This window comes from Jatropha curcas, chromosome 2 (genome assembly GCF_041381405.1).
Source record: "Jatropha curcas cultivar XTBG-Jc1 chromosome 2, XTBG_Jcur_1.0, whole genome shotgun sequence".
Taxonomy (NCBI): domain Eukaryota; kingdom Viridiplantae; phylum Streptophyta; class Magnoliopsida; order Malpighiales; family Euphorbiaceae; genus Jatropha; species Jatropha curcas.
The window spans coordinates 19,640,347-19,651,121 of NC_143152.1; the positions used below are offsets into that span (position 1 = coordinate 19,640,347).

Sequence of the window (10,775 nt, forward strand, 5' to 3'; positions counted from 1 at the left end):
AGTGATAAGAATAACTGTATGAAACTGGATGAATACTGTATGACTTGGCTGCTATGGCCATTATATAATCATATCCACTCAACGGCCTGTAGCCGGAGTACCAAACTGTATGGGGCGCAGATCTGTTATCCTATGTCACGACATAGCCTTATCTACGTGGTTTCTACCTAACCTTAATGGAGCATAATATCGGTATGTCAATAGTATAAAATAAAAGCATATTAACATCTTCATAATTTCATAAACCATACTGCTTACCTGTATGCTGATAGCCTCGCCAAGCGGGCAACTTGTGTCATGTTAGTTTCACATCATTTGCATGCTTGCATTTTGTGTTTATACATGTGTTCATGTTGTCTTTTTGTTTTAAAATGATTGGAGGCATACAAGTTGAGCAAAGGAATACAATTGCATAGAAAATGAGGTCCAAAAGAGCATCAAAACACAAGTCGTGAGCGCGCCATGAAAAGTCGCGAGCGCGAGAAGCACACATGAGGGTCAGTGAGTTTACAGGCCAAATTCGCGAGAGTGCAATGAAATTCGCGAGCGCGAGAGGCACAAAATGAGAGTCAGAGAGTTTACAGGCACAATTCGCGAGCTCGACATGAAATTCACGAGCGCGCATCGTGTTTTCCAGCCTGCGCAGTCTGTACTATTTTGGTCATATCTCTCAATTTATAACTCCGATTTAGGTGATTTAAAAACCCATGGAAAGCTAACACATAGAGGACCAAATAATGCTTCTATGACACTTCCTAATTCCATCATTAAATAAGGTCAAAATCATGGTGAAATTACTGGTTACTTTTCCAGCAAAACCTGTTTCAGTAAAAACTCAATATCTACTTCATTTATTCATTTCATCTCATGCTTTTTCACCATTTTCAGTCTTCTTACTCAACATTAAACAACATAATTTCTCATTATCAACACACCACACAAATTCTCATGCAAGGAAATTAATTAAACTAAAAGAGATAGCACACCTTCACTCCAAAAAGCTTGAGCTCTTCTTTTTAGCTTCCTTCTACCTTTGGCTCACCTCTCCTATACATAAAAATTCTTATGAATCATCTAAAAATATCACCAAATGATTCAATTATGAAATTCAAGAAGGTTTACTTACTTGGATAGAATAGAAGTTGAATTAATGCTTAACTCCCATTAATGGAGATAAAGAAGAAGAAGATGGAGAAAAGAAGGTGTAAGAGTAAAGTAGATGAAGGAGATGAAGATAAGGATGAAGAAATGAAAATGAAATGGAACTCACGGGTACATCTCCAAAATATCAATGATTTTTATGTGAAAATTACCAAATGGTACCTCAAGTGTCAATATGTTACAACTTAATGCCTAAGCTTTATCTTTTAGTGCAAGCAAGTCCTAATCCTTATACTTTGATCTTTTTGCTTCCTTTAAGTATGTCCATTTCTTTTCCTTATTTTAGTTACATCCCATTCTACCTCACTCTGGACTCTAATGGCTCGAACCGAGTTTTGGATCAGCTCGACTCGACTCTAAGCAACGACTCGATTCAATAGGATGTCACAACTTACTATGTCAGACATAGAAAAATGGGACATTACAGTTCTACCCCCCTTAAAGAATTTCGTCCTCGAAATTCACTTTCATTAAACACTTACAACTCTCATAATAGTTTCCAACTCAATTTGATTCTTCGCTAATCGGCTAGCACTTACTAGCCTTATGTTCTCCATGTGATTCTCCCAAATGAACATCCATACCAGCTAATTTAACCATTCCATATCGGCACTCAATCCAATGACCTATATACCGCCCATACCAAACATATCATCATATCATATACATATCAAGGCATTTCATTTCAATAGCCTATTGAAAGATTTGCATAAAGTAAATTCTCATAAAGCATGATGAGATTATAGAAACATATCCTGAGATCATATAGTTTATGTTCATAACTGTATGAATAACTTCATGTTATCATGGTACTTAATTTCGTCATGGTACTTCTTCTCATCCACTGTCATGCATTTATACATATAGTCATACATGCATACTTGCAAGTTCCACTCAAGAAGAAAACAAAATGAAACCAAAGTTCCAAATGTCAATACATGAAAGTAATTATACACAATCACAAAGTTACGTAAATCATGCAATGTGCCATAGACTATTCCAACGTGATCATTTATCCATAATAATTTGGTAGTTCCATCCAAATAGAAATTCCATAGATAGCTCACATAAATCCATGAATCATCAATGACTTATAAATACTTCTATTAATGATTAACCAATCTTTTCTGTCTGAAGTATGATCACTTAAAAAATCTTGGTCATTTTGACTTCGAATTTATTCTTATATAAACATAGTGAGATCAACACGAACCACAATTTGTACATATTCATGAACTCTCAAAGTATAGTAAGTCTGATCTTGTATATACTCTGATGCATCATTACTTTATTTCCATCGAATCTTAATAACCATGATTCCTAATTTGTCACAAAAACTCTGAATGATTATCATCTCATTTAAATCATCCTAATTCATACTCCTTCATCTCTGTAATTGATGCTTTTCTTAATACTTCAATAACATGATTAGATCCATTCTTAGTATAACATCAATTCAATAGTTGGACAACTATCTCTCCATGTCCAACGACATTCATCATTTCACTTAATCATCATGGTCCAATATTTATATAACATAATTATCTTCATTTGGTGTTTAGGAGTCGTTTACTTTTTTTTTTTGTTCTTCGAATCATAGAATCTCTTATTAAAGTTACATAACATCTAGAAGTCACCAAATACTTTAAACCTCAAAAACTAAATCTTGTTGAATATAATTCATACTTATACCATATTAACCCACAAGGTGCCACAATTCATACAGCTCCACTACTAGGCTCATCAAGAGTTAAATAATTTACTTCGTCCTAAGAATCACCATACTTCGCTTATAACCATAATACTTTATATTATTCTGATATTCATACAGTTGCAAAATAGCTGATGAACACCACAATATACTTGAATCCACCAAATAATAAGTATTTCTCATAAATAGAAATCACTTCTCATAAATGGCTTGAAATAATGACATTAGTTCTTATGAAAAATACTCATCACCCATTCTTAGAGCAAATCACATCAAATCATTCATCATTAAGATCATTTATGTAAATTGATAAGTGTAAATTTTATAGTGTTTTTAATATAGTTTTTATTAGAATTTTAGTAAGTTTTTACTTCTTTAATATAATTTTAAATCACTTTTAGTGTAATTGTGTTTAAAAGCTTCCTTGGTCTTTAATCCGCTTGATCTAAGAGAAAATTGCAGAAATTTGGCGCAGAAAAGAACTTTAGAATGCAAGGCACTCAGCTTCTAGCACGCCTAGCCCGTGCTGGAAGGCACGCCCGTGCTAGAAGCCAAGTAAACCAAAGAAGAGACAGAAGAGAGCACGGCCAGGGTGTGTCAAAAGGCACGGCCGTGCTACAATGGGACCAGGGCGTGTCAAGCATAGCACGCCCATGGCAACTCTAGACAGACTTCCAGAGAAGAGCACGCCCTGCCTGTGCTCTGTAGCACGCCCGTGCCTCAGTACTTCACTAGCCCGTGCTACTTAGCACGCCACGTGCTTCACTAGCTAGACCTCCAGACTACAGCACGCCCAGCCCGTGCCATGAAGCACGCCCGTTCTGCCCAGGCGGAACCAGCGTGAATTTAACACTCAAATCAAGCCTTTCTCACATGGGCCGACTTCAGGGAGTTTCCTAAACACACTAAACAAGACCTGGACCTATTCTTGAAGAAAAAGGAGTCCTAATCAAGAAGAAATCAAGAGCCTAAACAGTTATGATCTCCTATAAAGGATTTTGTGCTAAATAAGGATTCTGTTTTCCTAAAAGGAGTCAGACTTGCCTTCAGGATCTCTATATAAAGGGAGGAACTTCTCATAGTAAGAGAGGTCGTTTTTGGTGCAACACTTTACATAATTCTCTTCTTCTCAAAGATTTCAAGCTTCAAATAATTGTGCTAAGATTTAAGGAAGCCATCAACATAGTTGTGATACAGTTTTTATTCTAAACTCTTCATCTTGTTTCTTCCTTTATTATTGTCTTTAAATATAATGAATGATTCAAGTATGATTGAGCTTAATTTAATTACTATGTCTAGCTAAACTTTTATACTAGGGATTTGATGTAATTTAATTCGATTCCAGCTTATAATATTAGATTTATTTTTCTTTGTTCTTGTTATAACTTATTATTGTGCTTAAGGCTTCCAGGCAGAAAAATTCCCCTGGATTGAATTATTTCAATAACCACATTCGGGAGAAGGGTTATTGATATGAACAAGGTAATAATTTACTTGAGAATAATAACTTGATGTGGAAACTATATGGTTTGACTCAAGGGGGGCTTTCATAAGTTAATAAAGCATTAAGTTGTGAATTCATAAAACAACCATAAAACCTAATGATCTGATTCATGTTTAATTTCACTATTAAGATAGGTGATTAAATTGGATTAGAATAGCTAACAATAAATCGGGAGAGCTTGTTAGTAACCTTAGGGTTGTTTTCTCCTACTTGAACAATTAAACTTGATTAATGAACTAATAGAATAAGCTGGGTAGAATTAAATGAAATCAAATTCCCTAGTAGCTTAATCCCCTGATTTCTTTTCACCTAAATTTTGTGTTTGATCTCTTTTACTTTGAATTTTATTTACTTTACAGCGAATTCCTTTTATCATCACCTAAATAATAATAGGTTAACATAATTTTGGTAATTGATAAACAATCCCTGTGGATACGATACTTTCTTACTCTATATTACTTGTTGCGATTTCGTACACTTGCGAAAACCGCTGTCAAGTTTTTGGCGCCGTTGCCGGGGATTGGCGTATCAATATCAATACAAATTACCCTGTTATTAATTTAGACACTCTTTCGTTTTTATTTTCTTTTAAGTGTTGTTCCAGGTGTTTTATGCAAAGAAGATCAAGGACGACTGAACCTCTAGTCTTTGACCCAGAAATTGAAAGAACCTTTCGTAGGCACAACGTTGTAAGAAAAGCAAGAGAAATAAAACTCGAACAACAAGCAGACATGGCCAACGAAAACGAAAACAGAAACGAAAACGTAGTTGGACCACCACTTCAACATCCGGTCCGTACCTTAAGGGATTATACAACACCTAATCTGAATGGGACAACCTCAAGTATTACAAGACCTAGGGTAGAAGCTAATAACTTTGAGATTAAACCTGCAATTATCCAAATGCTCTCTACCTCGATCCAATATGGAGGTTTGCCTAGTGAAGATCCTAATGCTCACATCACCAATTTTTTGGAAATTTGTGACACATTCAAACAAAATGGTGTTTCTGAAGATGCAATCAAGTTGAGGCTTTTTCCTTTTACTCTTAGGGATAAAGCTAGATCATGGTTACAATCGTGTCCCGCTGGAAGTTTTACCACATGGGATGAATTAGCTCAAAAATTCCTAGCTAAATTCTTCCCATCCTCAAAAACCACCAAGCTGCGTAATGAGATAATGACATTTGCTCATCATGATCAAGAGAGCTTGTACGAAGCTTGGGAAAGATTCAAGGACTTGCTAAGGAAGTGCCCGCATCACAGCTTGCCCAAGTGGCTACAGGTACAAACTTTTTATAATGCATTATCACCTAATATTAAAATCACTTTAGATGCAGCTGCAGGTGGATCCTTTAAAAAGAAAGGTATTGATGAAGCATATGAGTTGATAGAGGAGATGGCAAGCAACAGCCACTACCAAAACAATACCGAAAGGAGAAGAACCGCAGGAGTCTATGAAATAGACGCCATTACAACACTCAATGCCAAGGTAGATAACATGGTAAGGAAATTGGACATGTTAACCACTAATCCTGTGAATTCGATTATGCAAGTGTGTGATAGGTGCAATGGACAACATGGAATTGGGGAATGCATCATGGACTCCTTAAATCCGCAGACTTTGGAGCAAGTGAACTATGTGATGAATCAAGGAAGAAAGAATTACCCTTATTCAAATTCATATGATAACAGGTTAAGGAATCATCCTAACCTATCTTATGGTAATCCTAACAATGCCTTGAATACACCCCCAGGGTTCCACCCTCCAGAAAAGAAATCTCATGATGACCTCCTCACTGCCCTCTCCAAATCACACATGGAATTCATGAATGAAACCAGGGAGAACCATAAAATCCATCAAGCTGCAATCAGGAATTTGGAGATTCAGTTAGATCAGTTCGCAAACATGATGGCATCTCGACCTCAAGGTACGTTACCTAGCAATACTGAAAAGAATCCAAAAGAACAAGTGCAGGCTATCACCTTGAGGAGTGGCAAACAATTAGATGAAACACTGAGGAAAGAAAAGGAGGAAAAACAACCATCAAAAGTGCCTATCATTGATTTAGAGGAAAAAGAAAAGGTAAAACCCTATGTTCCCCCTGTTCCCTTTCCACAAAGATAAAGAAAGCACAAGATGACAAGAGCTTCCTCAAGTTTCTGGATGTGTTTAAGAAGCTTCAAATTAATATTCCTTTTGCTGAAGCTCTTGCTCAAATGCCTAGCTATGCTAAATTCCTAAAAGATATCTTGAGCAAGAAACGAAAAATTGATGATCAAGAAACAGTGATGTTAACTGAGGAGTGCAGTGCAATTATCCAAAACAAACTGCCTCCAAAGTTAAAAGATCCAGGAAGTTTTTCTATCCCTTGTAACATTGGTAATCTTGACTTTGAAAAGGCTTTGGCAGATTTAGGTGCTAGCATTAATCTTATGTCCTATGAAGTTTTTAAGATGCTAGGTATGGGAGAGCTCAAACCAACAAGGATGTCTTTGCAATTAGCAGATCGTTCAATTAAATATCCTAGAGGGATTGTAGAAGACGTGCTTGTAAAGATAGGTACATTCATCTTTCCTGTAGATTTTGTTATTCTTGATATTGATGAAGACAGGGAAGGATCTCTAATCCTTGGAAGACCTTTTCTTGCAACTGCAAGAGCATTGATAGATGTCTATGAGGGTAAGTTGACTCTTAGAGTTGGACAGGAAGAGATTGTATTTGATGTACTTAAATCTTGTAAACTCCCTATGGATCATGGAGACTGTTTTAGAATTGACGTAGTCGATGAATGTGTGGAGACCACTTTGCATGTTGAAAATAATGCTAATGAGTCAAGCATCTTGAATGAAAAAGAAAAGGAACTTCCTAAGCATGAACTGAAACAACTTCCACCTCATTTAAAACATGCATTTCTAGGTGAGAACCATTCTTTTCCTGTTATTATTTCTTCTCACTTAACGCTTGATCAAGAGGAAAGGTTGTTGCAGGTTTTACAAAGGCACAAGAAAGCATTAGGATGGTCTATCTCAGATCTACAAGGAATAAGCCCAAGTGTGTGCATGCATAAAATCTTGATGGAAGAAAACTACAAACCTTCAATCGAGCACCAAAGGCGACTGAATCCTAACATGAAGGAGGTAGTTAAGGCTGAAATTATTAAACTCTTAGATGCTGGCATCATTTATCCAATTTCAGACAGTAATTGGATAAGTCCTGTCCAAGTTGTTCCAAAGAAGGGAGGTATGACTGTTATTTCTAATGAAAACAATGAATTAATCCCCACAAGAACAGTCACAGGTTGGCGTGTGTGTATAGATTATAGAAAATTAAATAAAGCAACACGCAAAGATCACTTTTCCCTTCCCTTTATTGATCAAATGCTTGAAAGGCTTGCAGGATATCCTTTTTATTGTTTCTTAGATGGCTATTCAGGGTACTTCCAAATACCTATAGCCCCTGAAGACCAAGAGAAAACTACATTCACTTGTCCTTATGGCACTTTTGCCTATAGGAGAATGCCTTTTGGGCTATGCAATGCCCCTGCAACCTTTCAAAGGTGCATGATGTCCATCTTTTCTGATATGGTGGAAAAATTTATTGAAATATTCATGGATGATTTTTCTGTATTTGGTTCTTCCTTCGATGCATGCCTTCATAATTTATCTTTAGTAATGCAACGATGTGAAGATACTAACCTTGTGTTAAATTGGGAAAAATGTCACTTCATGGTTAGTGAAGGTATTGTCCTAGGGCATAAAATCTCTCAAAAGGGGATTGAAGTAGACAAGGCAAAAATTGAGGTAATTGAAAAACTACCTCCCCCTAACACAGTGAAGGGCATAAGAAGTTTTCTTGGGCATGCAGGGTTTTACAGGAGATTCATAAAGGATTTCTCAAAAATTACTAAACCTCTTTGCAATTTATTAGTTAAAGATGTACCTTTTGATTTTGACAAAGAATGTTTAGATGCTTTCAACAGGTTGAAGAAGGAGTTAATCTCAGCCCCGATCATCACTACACCAGACTGGACTTTGCCCTTTGAACTCATGTGTGATGCTAGTGATCATGCTGTAGGAGCTGTTCTTGGACAAAGAAAAGACAAGAAGTTGCATGTTATCTATTATGCAAGTCGTACATTGAATGATGCACAATTAAATTATGCAACTATGGAAAAAGAACTGCTAGCTATTGTTTTTGCTTTTGACAAATTCAGGGCATATCTAATTAGAGCTAAAACAATAGTCTACACAGATCACTCCGCCATCAAATACTTGCTGGAAAAGAAAGATGCAAAGCCAAGACTCATTCGTTGGGTACTTCTATTGCAAGAGTTTGACCTAGAAATTCGCGACAAAAAGGGGACCGAGAACCTCGTTGCTGACCATCTTTCCAGGCTTGAATTAGGGGAAGAAGGCACAAGCGAGCTACAAATCAACGAAAGCTTTCCTCATGAGCAACTTCTTCTAATGGCAAATGCTCAAACCCCCTGGTACGCTGATATTGTTAATTATCTTGTTTGCAAAATCCCTCCACCCAATTTTTCTTACCAACAAAGAAAAAAGTTTTTCATGATATCAAATTCTACTATTGGGAGGAGCCATTTTTGTTCAAGTATTGTAGTGATCAGCTCTTCAGGAGATGTATACCGGAAACTGAAATAGAAAGTGTCCTTAAATTCTGCCATTCAATGGAATGTGGAGGCCACTTTGGAGCAAACAAGACAGCTGCGCGTATACTAGAAAGTGGTTTGTATTGGCCTAATCTTTTTAAAGATGCTTATAACTATGTTCGTCTTTGTGATCGTTGTCAAAGGTTAGGTAACATTTCGAAGAGACATGAAATGCCCCTGAACAGCATCCTTGAAGTCGAAATCTTCGATGTATTGGGTCTAGACTTTATGGGACCTTTTCCACCATCATATTCAAATCAATACATTCTAGTGGCGGTGGATTATGTGTCAAAGTGGGCAGAAGTTGTTGCTCTTCCAAATAACGATGCCAAAAGTGTGATGAGCTTCATCAAGAAAAACATTTTTACAAGGCATGGAACTCCCAGGGCGATAATCACGGATGGAGGTAAGCATTTTTGTAATAGATATTTAGACTCTCTTCTTGCAAAATATGGTGTCACTCATCGTGTAGGTACTCCATATCATCCTCAAACCAGTGGACAAGTAGAGGTCACTAACAGAGAAATCAAAAAGATCCTCGAAACCACTGTTGGACAATCGAGAAAGGATTGGTCCAAAAAGCTAGACGATGCTCTATGGGCCTACAGAACGGCATTCAAAACGCCTATAGGTATGTCTCCATATCGCATGGTGTATGGTAAGGCTTGTCATCTTCCTGTAGAGTTAGAACATAAGGCATTTTGGGCCATTCAATTTTTTAACTTTAATGCAAAGGAGGTTGGTCAAAAGCGATTGCTACAGCTAAACATGATGGATGAAATGCGCCTTCACGTTTATGAAAATGCCAAAATATACAAAGATCGCACCAAACAATGGCATGATAAGCGCATTATCATGAGGGATCTAAAGGTAGGCCAGCAGGTGTTGCTCTATAACTCTAGACTTCGGTTATTTCCTGGTAAGTTGCGCTCTAGGTGGTCTGGACCATTCACAATCAAGGAAATCTTTCCTCATGGCGAGATTGAAATAGTGGATGGTAAGTCGAATCGAAGTTTCAAGGTAAATGCTCAACGTTTGAGAAGCTATTATAATGAAACCTTTGAACCCATCAAGACTACAATTGGTCTTGCTTAGCCTAAATTAAGATAAGTGCGTCGAACTTAACGACGTTAAACAAAAGTGCTCATGGGAGACAACCCATCTATTTTTTTCGTCCAATTATTTATTTTTATTCCCTATTTTATTTGTCAAAATCCCAAATTTTCTCCATAAGTGTTCTTTTGTTTAGTTAAGAGTTTTTGTAGGCAAAAGTGGAAATCCAGAACCAAGCACGCCCTAGCCGTGCTAGGTGGCACGCCCGTGCCATGAGATGAGAAGCCAGCCCACCCAGGCGTGCCCATCAGCATGCCCGTGCCATAGAAAAGAGATTAACACACTTGAAGGTCAGAGGAGAGCACGCCCTAGCCGTGCTAAGTGGCACGCCCAAGTCGTGAGCGCGACATTCACAAGCGCGAGCGCGACAATTAGAAAAGAGAGTCAGAAGATTTGCAAGAAAGACCCGCGAGCGCACCATCCATATACGCGGGCGCAAGCTGAAGTCGAGAGCGCGACATTCACAAGCGTGAGCGCGACAATTAGAAAAGAGAGTCAGAAGATTTGCAAGAAAGACCCGCGAGCGCACCATCCATATATGCGGGCGCGAGCTGAAGTCGCGAGCGCGACATTCACAAGCGCGAGCGCAACAATTAGAAAAGAGAGTCAGAAGAT

General features: G+C 37.6%; 1 non-coding gene across 1 annotated transcript; it reads right to left on the reverse strand.

The window, feature by feature from the left end:
- Positions 1-5,536: 5,536 nt before the first annotated feature.
- Positions 5,537-5,643, reverse strand: LOC149498352 (small nucleolar RNA R71). Its single transcript, XR_016319815.1, has one exon. It is a non-coding gene; the product is annotated as a small nucleolar RNA R71 (small nucleolar RNA).
- Between the last annotated feature and the right edge of the window lie 5,132 nt (positions 5,644-10,775).